At 41.5% G+C, this 21385-nt stretch overlaps 1 protein-coding gene across 4 annotated transcripts in view; it reads right to left on the reverse strand.

Annotated features, from left to right (window-relative positions):
- CGNL1 (cingulin like 1) overlaps positions 1 to 21385 on the reverse strand; it is a 289781-nt gene that overhangs the window by 126205 nt on the left and 142191 nt on the right. The gene's annotated exons all lie outside the window — the stretch shown is intronic.

The raw sequence follows: 21385 nt of genomic DNA on the forward strand, positions 1-21385 counted from the left end.
ATGCGAATCATTTGACTCTACAGATGAGACTCCTGAGGCAGGCCATTTGGGCCGAAACATGTACATGTCGAGTCGGTATGTGTTGAATTGAAGAAATAAAGAGTGTTTGTGAAACAATTTTGAGTTCACCAGTCTCTTTCGAGACTGTGTGTTGTGATTGTGGATTTGACTCTCCTGTGTTACCAATTCTTCCAAAGTATACATATTGAGATTTTTAAGACTGTCCCCATACACCTTATGATGAAAACCACGCACCATTTTAGTAGCCTTCCTCTAGACAAACTCCATCCTTTTTATATCTTTTTGAAGGTGTGGCCTCCAGATGTGCACACAATATTCTAAATGAGGTCTCACCAGAGTCTTATACAGGTGCATCAATACCTCCTTTTTCCTACTGGCCATACCTCTCCTTATGCAACCTAGCACCCTTCTAGCCTTTACCGTCACCTTTTCAACCTGTTTGGCCACCTTATGATCATCACATACAATCACACCCAAGTTCCACTCTTCTGTCGTGCACTTAAGTTTTTCACCCCTTAAACTGTACCGTTCCCTCGGGTGTTTGCAGCCCAAATGCATGACCTTGCATTTCTTAGCATTAAATTTTAGCTGCCAAATTTCAGACCATTCTTCAAGCTTCGCTAGGTCTTTCTTCATGTTATTTACTCCATCCAGGGTGTCTCCTCTATTGTAGATTGCGATATCATCTGCAAAGAGGCAAATCTTCAGCAATATCATTTATAAAAATGTTAAAAAGAACAGGCCCACAAACAGAACCTTGAGGCACATCACTGGTAACATCCCTTTCCTCAGAGCGATCTCCATTGATCACTACCCTCTATCACTTTCCACTCAACCAGTTCTTGACCCAGCCTGTCACTTTGGGACCCATCCTGAGGGCACGCAGTTATTTGATGTCTGTGTGGAACACTGACAAAGGATTTGCTAAAATCTAAATACACCACATCTAGCACACTCCCTCTATCCAATTCTCTGGTCACCCAGTCAAAGAAATTGATCAGATTTGTCTGTCAAGATGTACCTCTAGTGAATCCATGTTGCCTCCGGTCCTGTAATCCACAGGATTCCAGAAACTTCACCATTCTCTGTTTTAAGAGTGTTTCCTGATCTTTGTTTGTCATTTTTGGAACATAGGCTGGAGATGTCCACTCAACTACTGAGCTGCCATCAAGGCTCACTCCAGTCAAACCCTGATCCGTAGAAGTCTGCCCAGCACTGACCTTAATTCCTCATAGCAAGAGTCGCCACCTATGCACCACTCAACACATCAACATGAATGCATCCATTTAAGTTTTGTTTTTACACCATCCTCTTTCTAATTAGGGATCTTGTATTCATCCCGTGCCTTTTTTGAATTCTATCACCATTTTTCCCCCACTTCCCTCAGGAGGGCATTCCAGGCCACCCTCTCTGTGAGACACTTCTTCCTCCTAAGTCTACCACCCCACAACCTCAATTTATGTCCTCTGGTTTTATTATTTCCCTATCCCTGGAAAACATCTGTTTGTACATTAATTATGTATACCACTTTGTGTGAATTTCTTTAAAAAAAAAAAAACCCCAAACAAAAAGTGGTAAATAAACCCTAACAAACAAACCTAATTGGTTTCTCTGTACTTGTCATGCCTCTCTTCTTTTAATTTACAATTGTTACTAAGCCATGTTCTTAGTCTTTTAAAACAACACAGGTCAATGAAAGGTTCAGACATTTGTATACAAGAAATGAATCTGATACATCTCTGTAAGGTTTCAGAATCTCATGGTGAAACATGTTGCAAACTGTCTCCATGAAATGGGATGTCATGTTTTTCTTCCACTAACCATTCCCCATTTTAAACAAAAATAAACTTCCATACATATTTCTGATCAGAATGATCCTTTATTAAATGTTTATAGAGCTCTGCCGGGAATTACATCCTCTGAAGCTCATAGATCTTGCATTTAAAGCTGCCAGCCTGTACATCTGCACATTATAACACAAAGACATAGATCAAGGTTAGTTTTAGGTTTCTCTGCCAAGAATATGGATTAATATGTTTTTTCCACACACAAACATTTCAACGTCTCGATCAATCACAGTCACACTCACACTCTACATTAGTCTCATTTCAGTCTATGTTCCATTCCTGGGATTTAGATGCGGGAAGGACCTGACGGACCTCGCGGATCTAAAACCACACGTCCTTAAAAATCTGAGGTCCGTGCCAATTATAGTTAGTTTCTGGCTCTGACAGACCTCGATGACAATTGAGCTCTGACGGATCCGTCTCAGCACAGGGAGGGAAAAGTATTAGGATCCGTCAGCGCTAAACTGTCACCGAGGTCTGTCAGAGCCAGAGACTAAAACCATTCCCCTTAATAGCAGCTGCCTTGGTTGTTTTCTTGTGGGAGGGGGGTTCGGGTCGGTGTGAGTTGTTGTAACATTTTTTTCTTGTATATCGTGTGATGCATCAGACAATGATATATAAAACTTTAACTGTTGTACATTTGATTACTTCATCAAAGCTGATTAAAAATGATCACAGTGTTAGAGCTGGTTTTGAAGCTTATGTGCACAAAAGATTCGAATTTGCCATTTACAATATTAACATCAAAATCATTCAACTGACCCGCATTGGTAACAAAATTCATGGAGAGTGATCAAAATAAAGTTTATAAAAATACTCAGAGATATGGAACTCTGTAGGGAAGGCTTGAATATCTCCCTTGGGTGAAGAGTTCACCTTCCAGTCATTGTGATTTTATAAAAACTTTGATCACTAACTCCACAGAATATTGCTTAATTCAGTCTCAAAAAAACTTTCATAATAAAGATTTCATAATAAAGACCCCCAAGTCCTGTTTAAGCTAAGTGTTATTTCAAAACATATTATAACACACATTGACTCTCAAATACGTTAAAAATCTTTATTATGAAAGTTTTTTTGAGACTGAATCAAGCAATATTCTGTGGAGTTAGTGATCAAAGTTTTTATAAAATCACAATGACTGGAAGGTGAACTCTTCACCCAAGGGAGGTATTCAAGCCTTCCCTACAGAGTTCCATATCTCTGAGTATTTTTATAAACTTTATTTTGATCACTCTCCATGAATTTTGTTACCAATGCGGGTCAGTTGAATGATTTTGATATCATAGCCTATTTCTGACCTCAGGTCTGTAATCATTGTCCCTGAATCTCACAGCAAATTCATTTACAATATTAAAGCAGGCCGACTGTGGAAAGCAGCTAACTCAAATTAATCGGGTCTGTTTAGCCTTTTTGGGGGCTCCACATTGACTACCCTACCCCTAGTGCCCGTGCCTCTCCTCTTTCCAAGACATTCGAATCTCACAATTAGCATGGAAGCAGGCCTCATCTTCATTTATTGGCAACATAATCATTTTATGGCAAAACAGAATAAGTTCTGCTCCAGAGCTACGCATGTACAAAATGATTACTTAGGCCCAGCTGCTCGCCATGCTGGCTATGCAGCAGAGTCCGCCAAATTAACTCCAGCACTGATGCTCTTCCTTGGGAAGGGGTAAAACGCGGACCTCATGGCCGTCAGAGCTCAATTGTCACCGAGGTCTGTCAGAGCCAGAAACTAACAACACGTGGCACGGACCTCAGATTTTTAAGGACGTGCGGTTTTAGATCCGCGAGGTCCGTCAGGTCCGCGTTTTACCCCTTCCCTTTAGATGCCAATGAACTAAACCATATTAACATCAACCATTGACACTGTGGGCTCCTTTTACGAAGGCGCAGTAGTGGGTTTAACGCACGCGACTTTTCATCACTTTTAACACACATAATAGCGCATGCTAGACTGCCGGCCGCGCTAGCCGCTACCACCTCCTCTTGAGCAGGCGGTAGCGGCTAGCGCGGCCGGCGGTTTAGCATACGCTATTATGTGTGTTAAACCGCTAACGCACCTCCGTAAAAGGAGCCCTGTGTTTAACATGTGCACAAGGTAATAATATTCAGGTAATCCAGATGGTAAAGAATACATACAGAGGTCTAGTTATTTTATTTTATGCTTTTGCGCCAACACATTTGTGAAACAATTGGAATACCTCATTTTTTGCATCTCAAAACCTTAGTAGCACAGTTTCGTATTAAAACTCAAAAGTTAATATATATACACAAGTCAAATAAGAACATAACATAAGAACATAAGCATTGCTTCTGCCGGGTCAGACCAGGGGTCCATCGTGCCCAGTAGTCTGTTCCCGCAGCGGCCCCCCAGGTCCATGACCTGTAAGTTCTCCACCACGTAAATCAGGGGTAGGGAACTCCGGTCCTCAAGAGCCATATTCCAGTCGGGTTTTCAGGATTTCCCTAATTAATATGCATGAGATCTATTTGCATGCACTGCTTTCAATGCATATTTATTGGGAAAATCCTGAAAACCCGACTGGAATACGGCTCTCGAGGATCGGAGTTTCCTACCGCTGACCTAACTGTTTATGCCCTAATCCTGAAGTACCCTGCATAGTAACCCTCTATCTATACCCTGTAATCCCTTTCTCCTTCAGGAAGCCATCCAATCCCTGTTTGAAACCCAATATTGTCCTCTGTCCTATCACCTCTCCTGGAAGCGCATTCCAGGTGTCCACCACCCTCTGAGTGAAGAAGTACTTCCTAGTATTCGTCTTGAATCTGTCTCCTTTCAGTTTTTCCAAATGCCCTCTTGTTTTTGATGTCCCCGCTAGCCTGAAGAATCTGTCCTTCTCCACCTTCTCTATGCTGTTAACATATATAGTGTAGATGGTGTGCATTAATTTTCCCTGTATGGTAATGCTTGTGAAAGGAACAGCACAGTTCAATACACTGGCCCTAAACTTGTAACGGTTTCAATTAGTCGGGTAGCGGAGCTCTCAGGAAGGGCTGGGGCTGAGCAGGTCTGTGAAGTCAATACAGCAAACCATCAGCCCTGACTCCTACTCCTAATGATATTAGGCTTTAAATTTTCTGTTCTGGATCTACAATGCTGATAAATCAGTACTTTAGATCCAGGACAAATATATATAAGTATAAAATGATACATTTACCATATATTATAGTGTTCCAAGTTTTTATTTTGAAGCTAGAGTCATACATTTTTATCAACTCCAACTCCACCCAAAATTGTTTGCAACTCAGACTCCACAACTTTGACTGACTTCACAGACCTGAGATTGAGAGTATCCCCAGTGATGGTCTCTGAGGAAAAAATCTTTCATTCAATCTCCTCTAAAAATCACTTCCCAAGTACACAGCCTAGTATAAGGACCCCCTGATGAGCAGCTTTAAAATTAAAACAAGGCAAACCCATCGTGTACCGATAGGTTTGCAACCTGATTTTCCTCCGACCCGATTCACTAACCTCTGTGCCGATCTGATTCCAATCCACGCATGCAAATGAGGAGAAACAGCATGCAAAGTAGGAAGGGCCATGATTCACTAACAAAAAGCAGGCACACCGACTGGGCTGGACAATCCAAAAACAAGCGACTGCTGAGGACCAGTCGCTTGTACAAAAACCCTGCTCTCAGCCCCGATTCTCCTGCCTTTTGCCCCCCTTCCCTGCAGTGTGAGGCCCGTGGTTTTAATCTGCTTTAAACCCGTGGGTTAAAACCACAGGCTCACGAGTAAGAAAAGTTTAAGAAAATATAAAAAAGCACAGACTGCAAACGCATGCGCAGACCATCTACAGGCAAAGTAGATGGTCTGTGCATGCATCAGGATCGCTACCCAGCGATCTGTGTTGTCGGATGGGGCGTGCCTCCGATCACCCCCAGTTGCTTGAAGATGGTTGGTGAATTGGTCGGCCTGCCTCCAATCCCCCACAGATCAGACATGGTTCAGAAGGTTAGTGAATTAGCCCTGAGTCTCTGGGCAGGCACAACAAACTCACTTGTCAAAACAAGGAAGGCAGCTAGGAAGTGTAAATAAAACTTCAATTTATTTGATCCTTCTCAAGTGCCAAAATATATAGAGTAACAAGGCTATGAAAATAACGAGGCAGACAGTCCATAGTTATAAAAGGTATTCAAAATGTTCAGAGGTCCTTCATCTCCCCTGAGGTGTATGCTCATGAATCAATTACACTTTGTACTGAAGAAAGGGGGTATTGCACCTTCTGTTCTCTAAGAGTCTCCTTACTCTTGGCACTTATATCAGACCAGTCTCCACTTTATAAGTTCTGTAATGGTATTAAGTTTTTAGGGCACGGGAGTCGACACAGCAACCCTTTAACTTAAACGCCACTAATATTAGGCTTCAAATGTTTTGCTCTGGATCTAAACTACTGGCAAAAATAACTTATAAAAGGAAGACCTTAGGAAATTGGAAAACTGGGCGTCCAAATGGCAGATGAAATTTAATGTGGACAAAGGCAAAGTGATGCACATTGGGAAGAATAATCCAAATCCTAGTTACCGGATACTAGGGTCCACTTTGGGGGGTCAACGCTCAAGAAAAAGATCTGGTTGTCATCGTGGACAATACGCTGAAATCTTCCGCCCAATGTGTGGCGGCGGCCAAGAAAGTAAACAAGATGCTGGGTATTATTAGAAAAGGGATGATAAACAAGACTAAAAATGTTATAATACCTTTGTATCGCTCAATGATGTTACCTCATCTTAAGTATTGTGTTCAGTTCTTGTCTCATCTCAAAAAAGATGTAGCGGCATTAGAAAAGGTTCAAAGAAGAGCGGCCGAGATGATAAAGGGGACGGAACTCCTCACGTATGAGGAAAGACTAAAGAGGTTAGGGCTCTTCAGCTTGGAAAAGAGACAGATGAGGGGAGATAGGATTGAAGTCTACAAAATCCTGAGTGGTGTAGAACAGGTACAAGTGGATCGATTTTTTTACTGTGTCAAGGTTTACAAAAAATAGGGGGACACTCGAAATTATAGAGTAATACTTTTAAAACCAATAGGAAGAAATATTTTTTTCACTCAGAGAATAGTTAAGCTCTGGAATGTGTTGCCAGAGGATATGGTAAGAGCAGTTAATGTAACTGGTGTTAAAAAAGGTTTGGACACATTTATGGAGGAAAAGTCCATAGTCTGCTATTGAGACAGCCACTGCTTGCCCTGGATCGGTGGCATGGAATGCCGCTACTATTTGGGTTTTTACCAGGTAACTTGGATTGGCCTCTGTGAAGACGAGATACTTGGGTTAGATGGACCATTGGTCTGACCCAGTAAGGCTATTCTTATGTTATGTTCATCGTAGCTTCGTGGTGTATTTTGTTTTATCTCAAATGTGTATGCTTTGATTGTGACAAAATAGTTCTGCTGAGGAAGGCACCGATTACTGATATACAGATCGTGTTGGGTCCTGTCATAGATTATACTACTGTCATCCACATTTGAGATTTATGTTTTATCAATACATTTTTATTGGTTCACCAAGATACTGTAGCTGTTTTCCCACTTTTTGGTGCTTTTCTGTATTTTGTTTTAGGAATTCTTTGGCTTTTTTTTTTTTTTTTGTGATGGCACAGTAAGGCACATTTTGGTATTCTGCTACATCAATACCAGGCAAACTCCTAAAAAAAAAAAAAAAGCCTATAATCTTTTTTTACTATTTCATATTTAGGCTTATTTTATGTATCATAATATTTTCTTACTTTGTCATACCTTTTTAAAGCAAGCAGGGCAGGATTAACCAATAGGCCAAGTAGGCACGTGCCTAGGGCCTGAAATGGTCAGGGGGGCCCGATGAAGGAAGGCATCAACATTGTTTTTTCCAAATGGCGATGGGCCCCTTCAGCATCGATCGGCAACGCGGGTCCCCCCCCCCGATCGACAACGCGGGCCCCACCCCGATCGGCAACACGGGCCCCCCTCCCATCAACGGAAAGCAAGACAAGCAAGCAACGCAGGTAAAAAAGACAATGGGAACTGTAATTGTACAAGCGGCGCTGCTTGCCCAAAGCTTCCCTCTGACGCAGCTTCCTGTTTCCGCTTGGGCTCATGGCAGAGCAGGGGGCCCAGTGTATTTGTGTGCCTAGGGGCCCTCGATGAATTAATCCTGCCCTGAAAGCAAGCACATGTCAGTACGGTCACTGTTTTTGTTTTAAATGTCTTTTCTCTTGACCACAGTTTAGGTCTCCATGCGAACACACCTTCTCTGTCCTCCAATTTACTTGAAACTCACAATGGGGGGAGGGGGTGTAACTAAACTGGAGAAAATTTCAAAACAACTTAACAGAAACACACAGTCAGGGAGAAAATATATCAGGTTGAAATAAGGAAAATTGTTCATTCCCCATATTTTAACCTTTATTCATATTAGTAAAGAACTTTCTGCTAGTATTTCTACTTTATCAGGGAATGGATTTTAAATGTATTGCTTACTTTTTCTAAATAGAAGCTCAAGGCCAATTACCTTCAGGTAGATGAGCATTTCCCTGTCCAAATGAGTTCATAAAAATATAGCTGAATCAACACAGGGTAAAGTGACTTGCCCAAGGTCAAAGAGGGTGTCACAGTCAGAGAAGCTGGATTTGAACCCTGGCTTCCCTAGGTCTAACCCAGTGGTTCCCAACGGGGGTGCTACTGCCCACCAGTGGGTGCTGAGAAGTCTAAGGGGGGTATTTTGTGTCCAAGTTATATCGAGGGGGTGTTCGCCCCCTTGAGCAACTGGCGAATCCAATGGCAGCACTATCATCTTTGTTTTGTGTTCAATCATCTTTATTGACTTTTATAATTGTATAACAAACATCTAGCAATTGACCATTGAGCTAGCATAGAAATAACCAGTAGTACATAGCGTCAATCAATACAACAAAGTGTAACAGAAGTAGGAAACGTCCTACAACAAATCTAACAAAAGAACTGGACAGACGTGTAATATCTTTGTTTTGATTCTTCAACTTTTGACGCTTCAACTTTTTGCCGCCACGGAAACATTCTCACCATGTCCTGCGCGACTGCCCCAAAGTTTCTCCTCTGACGCAAGCCGCCCAGGCAGAAACAGGAAGTATGTCAGGGGAGAAGCTTTAGGGCAGTCGCGTGGGACTTGGTGAGAACGTTGCCGCGTCCGGACACCTCAGAAAGAGAAAACTATGAAGAGTGCCCACGAAGGTAAGGGGAAAGGAGGAAGGTAGCCCGATAAGGGGAAGAGGTTGAGTGGCGCTTAAGGGAAGTGGAGGGAAAGGGGGAAGGGAAACAGACGCTGAAGGGACGTGAGGAGGGGAGAGAGAGGAAGGAGCAGATGCTGGATGGAAGTTTCATCACATCAAGCTCAGCTCTCTCATTAATAGTATATTCATTTTTTAAATAATACTGTGAGCAATTCATCTTCTAATGAAATAATTTAAATAATTTGTCCTTGTTTTGCAATACACAATATAGTTTACCCAAGGGGGCACTATCAAATCATTCACTGAAAAAGTGGGTTCTGATTCAAAAAACGGGAACCTATGGTCTAACTAATACAAGTCTGGTGTGGTCTTCGAAATCAAATTCACACACTGTTAAAGTATTACTTATGATGCTATAATGCTAGAGTAAACTCCCTTGCATAGTAAAAATAATTTTAGTATTATGAAATTCTCTCTTACTTCCAAGCAGGAAGCTAGAGCAGAAGCACACACATTGTGGTTCCTGTCAGATTTTTTAGGAATTTCCAATTCCTTATCAATGCCACAAGAACAAGCCATTCTTAGGCCTGCTACTGACAGCGGAGAAAGACTCAAAAAACATGAATGGAAATGACAATGTGTCCACTGCCAATGTGGTTCTCAATGGCTCACAATCATATCTTCAAAAAAACAAAACAAAAACCAAATACCTCAAATCATGTGAAAGGCTCAGAAAAGTGTCCCATTACAAACTAATAGTTTCATCAAAGTATCACTGAAATTATTCCAAACCCAGACTGGAAGCCTGTTTGGCTGGTTGTTGTTAATTTAGCCAAAGGCTTATTTTGGAACGCACACTATTTTCATTCTCATTAACCACCATATGATTTAATACAAACAAACATTGTTCAGGTGGCTTCCATAATACACATTCATCCCAGCAAGAATCCAATACTTCAGTTAAAAGTCTAGCAAAGTACAATAAATTACAGTACATGAGCCATGCCAAATGCAGAGTATAAAAAAGGAGAAATGAGTATTCTAGGAGAGTCCTTCAAAACACCACATTAGATAAAAAGGGTTTTCCCTCTCTAGCTTTGCATTAAGAAGGAATGGGTTAATGAATCATTAAGAAGGGAAAGGCAACAGAAGAATTACCTCCACATGAGACTTAGGCTTAGCAGACATCACCCATAAATTATGGTACTAAAATATATCATCACGTTTTCCTGCGTAAATTCTGATAAAACATCATATTGCAAAAAGAACTACTTGGATATTACACTATATAAATTCCAAAAGGAAACTCTCTAGAAGTTTCAAGTTTATTTATTATTTGATTAATCGCTTATTCCAAATTCTAAGCGATGTACAAATCAGCAAAATACATATTTAAAATATACATGAAGTAGACATACATAATTAATTAAGGGATAAGTTTTCAAAAAATAATAAAAAACTAATTAATACAATACATGACACAATAGGGGAGGTAGGAAAGAAATACAATCTTAAAAAGAAAAGAGTCATCAATTAAAGGTTAAGCACAAGAGGAATGGAAAGACTACTAAATAGGTAAGTTAAAAATAAACGAAAGAGCAGTTAACATTTCAATTAAATATTGAATGCATCTTTAAAAAGAAAACTCTTAAGTTTGCTCTTAAACCTTTCCAAGTTCTTCTCCACTCTTAAGTATAGCGGGAGTGAGTTCCAAGTCTGAGGCGCTGAAATAGTAAAAATAAATTGCCTTCGAGTATTAATGATTTTAAGAGAGGGAATGACCAATAAATGTTGGTCGTTTGATCTCAGTAATTTAGATGAATTATAAGATATCAGTGCTTTATAAATAAAAGCTGGAGATTTAAATAGTAGAGATTTAAATGTAAGTAAACATAATTTATATAGTATATGATAGGATACCGGAAGCCAATGAGCATTTTGAAGTAAGGGAGTTACATGGTCAAATTTCTTTGCTCCCATAATTAATTTAAGAGGCATTCTGCATTATCTGTAACCGCCTAATTTCCTTTTGAGCCATTCCCTTAAATAACGCATTGTCAGGAATGAACCTAATAACCTTCTATAAGAAATCGAAAGTGCCCCTATTTACTGGAAGTATTCTCTGCGAGTTGTTTTTTTTAACGTTAGGATATGACTGTGTTTTGCACGCTGCTTTGATGTGTTACAAGTTAGCAGAATATAAAGATGCAAATAAAATAAGCAAAAGTTGAGATGATCACAGCCTCTCAGATTCACCGCTAGTCATTGTATGCGCAACATTAACCCTTACGAAACCCCCCAGATACAGGTTAAATCTTGCCCCTTGAGATGAATGATTTGCAAGATTTATGGTTTTCCACTCATCAGGTCAATGAGAAGAGAGACAAGAAGGTCCGAGACAGAAGACCACATCAAGTCTGAGCAGGCTTATCGCCATTTCAGCCCGCTGGATTCTTTCCAAGTTTAATTTAATTTAGCTCATTCTTTTATCTAGTTCCTTAACCTACATTACATTCAGCTACTAATCAGTATTTTCCGGCCCCCAGAGGGCTTACTATCTAAGGGGTCCTTTTACTAAACCGCATTCAAATTAGAGAGTTGCGCGGGGACAGAAATCACACCCATCCCCGCCAGGATCCTCTCCGTCCCCACCAGGATCCTCTCCATCCCCACCCATCCCTGCAAGGAATTACCTCCATCCCCGCCCGTCCCCATAAAAAGCAGCAATTACTTCTGACAGGATCATCAATTCCACAGTTTCTTTTGTGTTTGCGCTGCTGTTTTCCTTGTGGAATCTCTTTGGTGGAACCCTTTTTTTGTTTTCTGTTCAGGTAATTAACTTATAAACCCCCTCTTTTACTAAGGCTGACGTGTCCATTATATTATATGGACGAATCCTGCTTCCAAAGCCTTCCATCCCCATGGGAGTCCCGTTGGCTAGAGGGGGGTCCCTGTGGGATTCCCGCGATCCCCGTTCCCACGCAGACCTCTAGTTCAAATGCTAAGATGTGCTTACCATGGAAAAAAAGACTTACTGCAAAATGTGATAAACTATTCTGTTAGCATATGCTAACTCATGAATTAGCTAATTTTTTAAAATATTTTTTGCTTGGGGCGTGTCATGGACAGAGATTGGGTGTGGAAGCATTAAGCAGCTAGCAGGTTAGCTTTAGCGTGCACTAACTGGTTAATGCAAAGTTAACACGTGAGCACATAGGGGAGGCATATATGAATAAACACTAAGGGCTCCTTTTACAAAGCCGCACTAGGGCCTTAACAGAGATTTAATGTCATTTTCTCTGTCTTTTGTTTTAGTTAGCTGGTTCTGTCCGGAGCCCTAACGCAGCAGAGCGAAACGCGGGCGGCCTTCGTCGGTAACGGACAGCTGACTAAAAAAGCACTAACTTTATAATAAGGACAACAGTCCGGCACGAAAGCTAGAGCTAAGTACCAAAATTATATAACATATATTTTTGGAAGAAATTCAGAAGTTTAGAAGCTAAGAGCTATAATTTAAATGGTAGGGGGAGGTTTAAACCGATGATGTTTGTCCCACCGTAGTTTGCAAGCTAAATCTAAATAGCTAGCAGCAAACAGGGACGTGAGATTTTCCTTCCAATACAGCAATTGCACTGTTATACCTATGTTTGAGCTACAAGATCGTGTATGCAGTGAGCATTTTTGTTACTGATTTGTTGGTGTCTTGCTCTGAGCCTGTATTTTTGAAGTGTGTTTTACGAGGCAATAAGTGGTCCCATGATAACTTTTTTCAGATAACATGTGCTAATTTGAACACCTGGCAAAAAAAATGACTACAAAACTGCCAATTTAGAAATGACCATAGCAAGCAGGAAACTCCTACATTACAATGGGCTAAACCCATTTTCTAACATGGCTTATTAAAAGGACTCCTTTAGTTTTATCTGAGGCAATGGAGAATTAAGTAGCTTGCCCAACAAACCTGAGGCAAGTCAGAAAATTCTTCGACAGAAAACAATTCCAACTCTTGGTACAATCCCTAATCCTAGGTCTAATAGACTACTGCAGCATACTATATCTTCCCTGCACAGCAACCATGATGAAACAACTACAAACAATACAAAACACTAGTGCTGCCCGATTCGAATCGGTTCACCAATTCAAATCAGGTGAATTGATTAGAATCGGTTCGTTTCTGTTAGAAACCGGACTCACCGATTCAGCCGCAAGACAAGTTCGGGCTATTTCACGCCGCCAGCCGCCGGACTCTTCACATCTAATGTAACTTCCAGTTTTGCGAAACCGGAAGTTACATTGGAAGAAACGAAAGGAGTGGGAGAGTCAAGCGGCGAGCGAACGGACCTCATGCAGCAGACCTTGGCAGCAGCAAATACTATTTTTGGCTGGCTCTTTCCCCGCATTTCTCCTCTCTTCCCCGCAATTTAATATCTAGTCCAATAAGTAAATGAATCAGAATGGGGGCTGGTGAGTCTTGGGGGCTGGGGATGGAAGCTGAAATCGGCAGGGGGGCTGGTGAGTCTTGGGGGCTGGGGATGGAAGCTGAAATCGGCAGGGGGGCTGGTGAGTCTTGGGGGCTGGGGATGGAAGCTGAAATCAGCAGGGGGGCTGGTGAGTCTTGGGGGCTGGGGATGGAAGCTGAGAATCATTTCTGTAGGCTATCAGAAATTTGCTTAATTATCTACTCACACAGAAAAGCAGTAAAAGTCAATAGGTTCTCTGAGTGGGAACAACCTGTTTGATCTTGCACTCATGTGATTGACCAATTGTATATCACTGTTTAATTTATCACATTGATTAATTTGAGCACACGTGAGATGTCCTATGATGGTGTGCACTGCAGGCAGAGGGTGATTAACCTGTGCCTTATTGTGTAAAGCGCTGGAGAATTCTCTCCCCGCACTTACCTCTCACGCTAAGGACACCCTGCTTCAGTATAATCATTTATATGATTTATCTTAGACATTATTACGTGGTCTTTTCCTCAAGTGCTGAGACATCAGGTTGTTCCCACTTAGACAACCTATTGACTTTTACTGCTTTTCTGTGTGGCTTTAACATTTTTGCTATTCATTATACCTAAACTATTATTCAGTAGAAAAAATTTATTTTGTTCAATCAAATCCTGTCTGGACATTGGACTTCTATGAGTGAATGTTCTGCTTGATTGGACAAACTAAATTTTTTCTACTGATTAAGGCAAACTTTAGATCGAATGATTGATGCTAAATAAGAAGAAGTTTCCGCCCATGTTTTGGATTAATTCATTAACTACATGTCTGAGGTTTACTCATACTTATCATAAACATCATATTGTCTTTTTGGACACTTAAGTTACGGTCCAAGGAGGTAATCTTTCTACTAAGGTCCACCACAAGAACACAGAGCACAACAATTTATTGTCTTATTCGAGTTGCCACCCCAAACGACTAAAAGCGGCCATTCCTATAGGTCAATTCTTACGGGCCAGGAGGATCTGTACTACATTTATTGATTTCCAAAGTGAAGCTAAGATCTTATGGGACAAATTTCTTAAAAGGGGTTACCCTGCCTCTGTGATTCGCAAAGCATACCTACGTGCTCGCTATGCTAATCGTGATTTGTTGTTGACCCAATCAAATAAAGAAACCTCTACAAATCACATTTGTGTGATCTCCCATTCAACTCAATCTGCTGCTATGGCTCAAAGTCTACATCCAGTCGAAGTCCAGTTACATCCTGTATTTAAAGAGAATCCATGTATTGCTCTCACGAGAGGGAAGAATTTGTCTGAACACCTAGTCTCATCTGATTTCTCCACCAACATTTATCATCCTCAAGAGAAAGGTTTTCATTCTCCTTGTGGTCACTGCACTTTGTGTAATACCTCTTATCAAAGGGACTCATGGATTCACCCTAAGACGAAGCGGATATATCCTCTCAAGTCTACCATATCTTGTGACTCCACTTATGTGGTCTATGTGATATCGTGTCCCTGTGGGCTTATTTACATAGGCTGCACTAGCAGGGCAGTGAGAGTCAGACTCATTGAACATCGGAGTTGTCTCAATACTGGGAAACTCACAGCCCCTATGGTGTCCCACAATTTGAATCATCATCATTCATTTGCCCAATTAACATGGTGCATTTTAGAACAGCTTTCTAGCACTGTTAGTGGGGATAAAAATGCTTACCTGTTAAAGAGGGAAAATTTCTGTATTTTTAATCTCAAAGCGTTCTTCCTCTATGGGTTAAATGAGAATGTGGACAAGTGTTTCACTTAATTCTTCTAATGACGTCAAGTTCCTTACGTCATCACGTTATAGTGCGTTGCCTTGGGTGGGGCCCTTGGTTGTTTTAAAAAGTTCTTCCAGCACGGCGTGGTGGTTGCAGTTTCAGCATGATTGTTCCGCTGTGCTAAGAAGTGGGGTGGACCGGACCTGTTATATTGGTTTTTCTACCCCAGGATTGCTGAACTTAATACAATTTTGACTTTCCTTCTCCCTCCTGATGAGGACATTGAAACCGGACATGTCGAGAGGAGATGAACTCGTATTTGGAATAGAAGAGAGGAGATGAACTCACACATGAAAAGGGACACTCCAACTGTCAGAGTTAAGTAGTTCTATTGACAATATAAATGCGTTTTGAGTTGTTGCTCAGTCTTTGCTTTGAGCAGGACCACGAACAACATTCTTGGTTCTCACAGATGGAGGCATTAATTAATTATTTTTGGTGCATTAGGTTTTGCATTCATTTAGTTATTTACTGATGCACTATTTTCATCACCATTTGAAATATTTTGTATTTAGACAAGAATCAACTTAACAAGGTTTGAAACAGGTACTCTGATATGGACTTTGATATGAACAAGGTTTGAATCAGGAACTCCGATATGGACTTTGATATGGACTTTTGTTATGAATTTTGATATGTTTGTTCACTTTTTGATACACTTTAATAATTTTGCATTTATTGGGTTTTTGGATTTTGGCTGTTATTTTGTAGTTGTATTGGTTGGTTTTTGCTTTTTTGTGATATATTTTTTGGGAAGGGCTTTTTCTAACTTTCTTTTTATATCCTTATATTTTTCCTTTGTGTCCGTACTGGATGCATGGTTGCACCTTATATTTATCAGCTTATTTAAAATATATAATGGTTTGATCTCTTCTAGAATCGATTTGTTAGTTCTTCTGGCACGACTAAAATCCTTCTCCAGCACCAAATCTCAAATGAGTCAATCTTCTTCCTGTCTTGTTTCCGTAGTGTCCAACTTTCACATCTGTAACTGACTACTTAGAAAATGAGTGCATGGACAAGACTGATCTTTGTTTGGAGTGTTACCTCCTTGCCTTTGAATACTTTGTTGAGAGCCTTCATTTGAAGAGTGACCAAGTGTTATTCTGCAGAGTATTTCCCTCCCTGCTAGTTTCTATCTTTGTTTATGTTTCAGCCACCAACTTTGAAACCGACACTCTCTTCTTCCAAATTTGCTTTTTTGAAGATGGTTTCACCGTACAGGTTGAACAGATAAGGTGACAAGATGCATCCTTTCCTGATGCCACTTAGCTTATACTATTTTATAAGTTATGCATGTAAGGTGGAGATACACCCTTGCTCCGCCAACTTGTACACTCCCCTTGCTGTTACATGCTAAGGCACTAACACACGCTATTACAGAATAGCATTTGGTGCATTTGGGCACCTAAGTGCACAGGAGGTACATGTAACTGCATGCGCCAAGTTATAGAACTGTCCTATCAGACATTTACATTCACTAGAGATGTCAAGACAAACTAACTAGGAAGTAATATTTAGCTTAAATTAAAGGAAGGAGTGGTCTAGTGGTTAGAACTACAGCCTCAACGTGGATAAGTGTAAGGTGATGCATGTCGGCAACAAAAATCTTATACATGAATACAGGATGTCCGGGGCGGTACTTGGAGAGACCCCCCAGGATAGAGACTTGGGAGTACTGGTCAACAAATCAATGAAGCCGTCCGGCAGCGGCAGTGAAAAGGACAAACAGAATGCTAGGAATGATTAAGAAGGGGATCACGAACAGATCAGAGAAGGTTATCATGCTGCTCTACAGGGCCATGGTACGCCCTCACCTGGAATACTACATCCAGCACTGGTCATCGTACATGAAGAAGGACATAGTACTACTCGAAAGGGTCCAGAGAAGAGCGACTAAAATGGTTAAGTGGCTGGAGGAGTTGCTGTACAGTGAGAGATTAGAGAAACTGGGCCTCTTGTCTCTTGAAAAGAGGAGACAGAGGGGACATGATAGAAACATTCAAGATACTGAAGGAAATAGGCTTAGTAGATAATGACAGGTTATTCACCCTCTCCAAGGTAGAGAGAACAAGAGGGTACTCTCTGAAGTTAAAAGGGGATAGATTCCATATGAACGTAAGGAAGCTCTTCTTCACCCAGAGAGTGGTAGAGAATTGGAATGCTCTTCTGGAGGCTGTTATAAGGGAAAACACCCTCCAGGGATAAGACAAGTTTGGACAAGTTCCTGCTGAAACAGAAAGAACACAGGTAGGGCTGGTCTCAGTTAAGTCATAGTTCATTGACCTGGGGGCCACCGCATGAGCGGACTGCTGGGCATGATGGACCACTGGTCTGACCCAGCAGCGGCAATTCTTATGTTCTCTCCAAGGTAGAGAGAACGAGAGGACACTCTCTAAAGTTAAAAGAGGATAGATTCTGTACAAACTTAAGGAAGTTCTTCTTCACCCAAAGAGTGGTGGAAAGTTGGAATGCTCTTCCTGAAGTTGTAATAGGGGATTCAAGACAAAGTTAGACAAGTTTCTGCTGAACTGGAACGTATGCAGTTAGGGCTGGTTTCAGTTAAGGTACTGGTCTTTGACCTAGGGGCCACCGTGGGAGTGGACTGCTGGGCATGATGGACCACTGGTCTGACCCAGCAGCGGCAATTCTTATGTTAAAATCCTGCGCCACTCCTTGTGACCCTGGGCAAGTCACTCAATCTTCCATTGCTCCGGGTACGTTAGATTATGAGCCCATCAGGACAGATAGGGAAAATGCTTGCATACCCGATTGTAAGCCACGTAGATAACCTCAATAGGCAGTATATAAGTACCTAAATAAATTAACCTCACAAGTGATACCATGGTATTTACACTGGTTGTTAGCTAAACATATTGTCCATCATTGGGGTAGAATGGTCAAGTGATCAGTCTGCACCTAAATTTGCTTCTTGACTATGACAACTCCTACGTTCCACTGTCTTGCTTTATTCCTTATACCTTTTTAGCGGCATGTCTGTTACTCCCATGTTTCATTGCATGAACTCTGAACATAGTCTCGTCACTCTGGGTTTGTTATGGCTTTGCCCTGACCCTTCAAAATTTGATTATCTCTAACATTGCAGAACTGCAGAGCCCTAATAAAATGATTCTTATCATGAAACGATGGCCTTCGTCGGCACAGTAGAGCAGGGAATGTATCCTGCCACGTACACAGTCTGCACTGAGACAGTGAAACTGCAACGAACACAAGCAGTACCCAGCTGAGCATTTAAAAAATAAGACACGGGGGAGGGGGGGAGTTGCCAAGATGGTGGCGGGAGGTGAGCATTAGTCGGGAGTCTCCTCGTTTGCTAGCATTTGCTAAATTTTCTTGCTGTGATGCCTCATAGGAAGTGCAAAGATGCGGTCCGGACGGGACCCTCACCAATGGACTCTTTAATACCGCTGTGCCAGATGACTCTTGATTTCACCACCAGGACTCCTTCAAATGCTGGAGAGCAAGGTTTGCTTGCGCTGGTGCCTAGGGACATGGCTGCCGCGCTGGAGCCGGATATTTCACTATCGCGTCCAGATCCATATGTTCCTCCGTGTCCTGGGGTGGGACGCCCGAACTACAGAGCAATCCCAATACCGGGGTGGTTACGGGAACGCTCTTTGTGGAGGGGAGTTGGGCGAAGAAAGGCCCCGCGGAGGTGAAATTGACTGGCATTGCAGGATTTGTTGCAACTCCGCCGCAGGTAACTTTACTGGACATTTGGAAAATGCTCCAAAGAATGGACGGAACAGTTCAGAAGTCTGCTCAAGAAACAACAGACTTGGTAAGGAAAGTAGACTCTCTAAGATTGTTGAAGACTAAATCTGAGAATGAGGTTAAATTTGCAGCAGTAAATGAAGATATAACAACTTTAAAATCAACAGTGGACACTTTGATTAAAGACAAACTTATGATACACAGAAAAATAGAACAGTTAAAATTTCAACAGGAGGCTCAATTTGCGTTTGTTAAACTTCCTGAGAACACCGAAAATTTCAGCAGTGGAATTGTTTAGAAAATATTTAATACAAAATCTTGGTTATGCTCCCGAGGCTATACCTCCTTTAAATAAGATTTATTACCTACCTTTGGGTACAAAAAAGCCAGGGAGTGATCCAGTAAAAGAGAATCAAATACAAGTTCAAACTGTAATGGACTTGGGAAATAGTTCAGAAATTTTAGAATCAACAATATCATCACCAATCGAAGAAAGAGATACTCTGCTTGTTTCCTTTATTTTCCAGCAAGATTTAAATTCTGTCTTGAAGTTTTACTTTCGAAAATCGCAAATTCCCTTTTTTGGGCAGCGACTATGGCTATTCCCTGATGTGAATAAAGAAACTCAGGAAAGAAGAAAACTCTTCTTAGTAATGAGGCAAGAAACAAAGGAGATTGGGGCCACTTTTCAATTAATGTACCCATCCATGCAAGTGCCTCATTAAGTATGCAGGGACAAAATATACCTTTTTTGTTGACCATCTGCAGACTTTTCTAAACTTAAAGAAGATCTCCAGAGGTTAAAAGGCTGTAATACAGATACTAGGAGTCACCGTTTAAACCTTTTGTTCTTTTTTTCTTCAAAAATTTCAGTTCCATGTATTAAAGTCTTCTCTTAAAATACCAGGAAGAAACGGATCCGAGATAAAGATGGGACTGTTCTACCGTCCACCTGGGCAAACTGAAGCAGAGGATACAGAAATGGTAGCGTTCTTGCATTCCCTTCTCAGCTCAGCTAACACCATAGTTATGGGAGATTTCAACTATCCCGGGATAGACTGGTGTCTTGAAAATTCAAAATGTACGAAAGAAACGGAGTTCCTGGAAGCCGTCCAAGACTGTTTCATGGAACAACTTGTCAAGACACCAACGAGAGGGGCAGCAATCCTGGATCTGATCCTCAACGGGCTGAAAGGACCTGCAAAGGGAGTGGAAGTAATGGGACCATTAGGAAACAGTGACCACAACATGATTCTGTTCCAAGTGGAAGTAGGATTACCAAAGGGGAAGAGAACCAAGGCAACAGCGTTTAACTTCAAGAAAGGGAACTATGATGCCATGAGACAAATGGTAAGGAAGAAGCTCCAAGAAAGCTCGGATTGTGGAGCAAGCCTGGTCCCTACTCTAGGACACGGTAAGCGAGGCGCAAAACCTATATATACCCAGATTTAGGAAAGGATGCAAAAAGAATCAGACTAAAGACCCAGCATGGATAACCAATGAAGTAATGACAGTGATAGGAGACAAGAAAAAATCATTTCGGAAGTGGAAAAAGGACAAAACTGAAGGAAATATCCTGGCCCAGATGGGATCTACCTGAGAATACTGAAAGAGCTCAGAGACGAAACAGCGGAGTTACTGCGGCATATTTGCAACCTATCCATGAGAACAGGGGTAATCCCGGAGAACTGGAGGATAGCAAATGTTACACCGATCTTCAAAAAAGGATCGAGAGGCGACCCGGGGAACTATAGATCGGTGAGCTTGACCTCAGTTCCGGGGAAGTTGGCCGAATCACTGATCAGGGAAGGTATCAATGAGCATATAGAAAAAAAATAATCTGATGAGAACAAGCCAGCACGGTTTCTGTAAAGGACGATCATGCCAAACGAATCTACTGCATTTCTTTGAGGGGATAAGCAAATATTTGGACCAAGGTGACCCCATAGACATCATATACCTGGATTTCCAAAAAGCCTTCGACAAGGTACCCCATGAGCGCCTGCTGAAGAAACTGTGGAGCCACGGGATGGAAAGGGACATCCACAGATGGATCCAAAATTGGCTGGCGGACAGGAAGCAGAGGGTAGGAGTAAAAGGACACTACTCTGACTGGAAAGGGGTCACGAGTGGTGTCACGCTGGGGTCAGTGCTGGGACCGCTGCTGTTCAATATATTCATTAACGATCTGGAGACTGGGAGGAAGTGCGAAGTTATCAAGTTCGCGGACGACACAAAACTCTCCAGCAGGGTCAGAACTGTTGAGGAATGCAAAGAACTGCAGAGTGACCTGAACAA

Source organism: Geotrypetes seraphini, chromosome 14 (assembly GCF_902459505.1).
Source record: "Geotrypetes seraphini chromosome 14, aGeoSer1.1, whole genome shotgun sequence".
Classification (NCBI taxonomy): domain Eukaryota; kingdom Metazoa; phylum Chordata; class Amphibia; order Gymnophiona; family Dermophiidae; genus Geotrypetes; species Geotrypetes seraphini.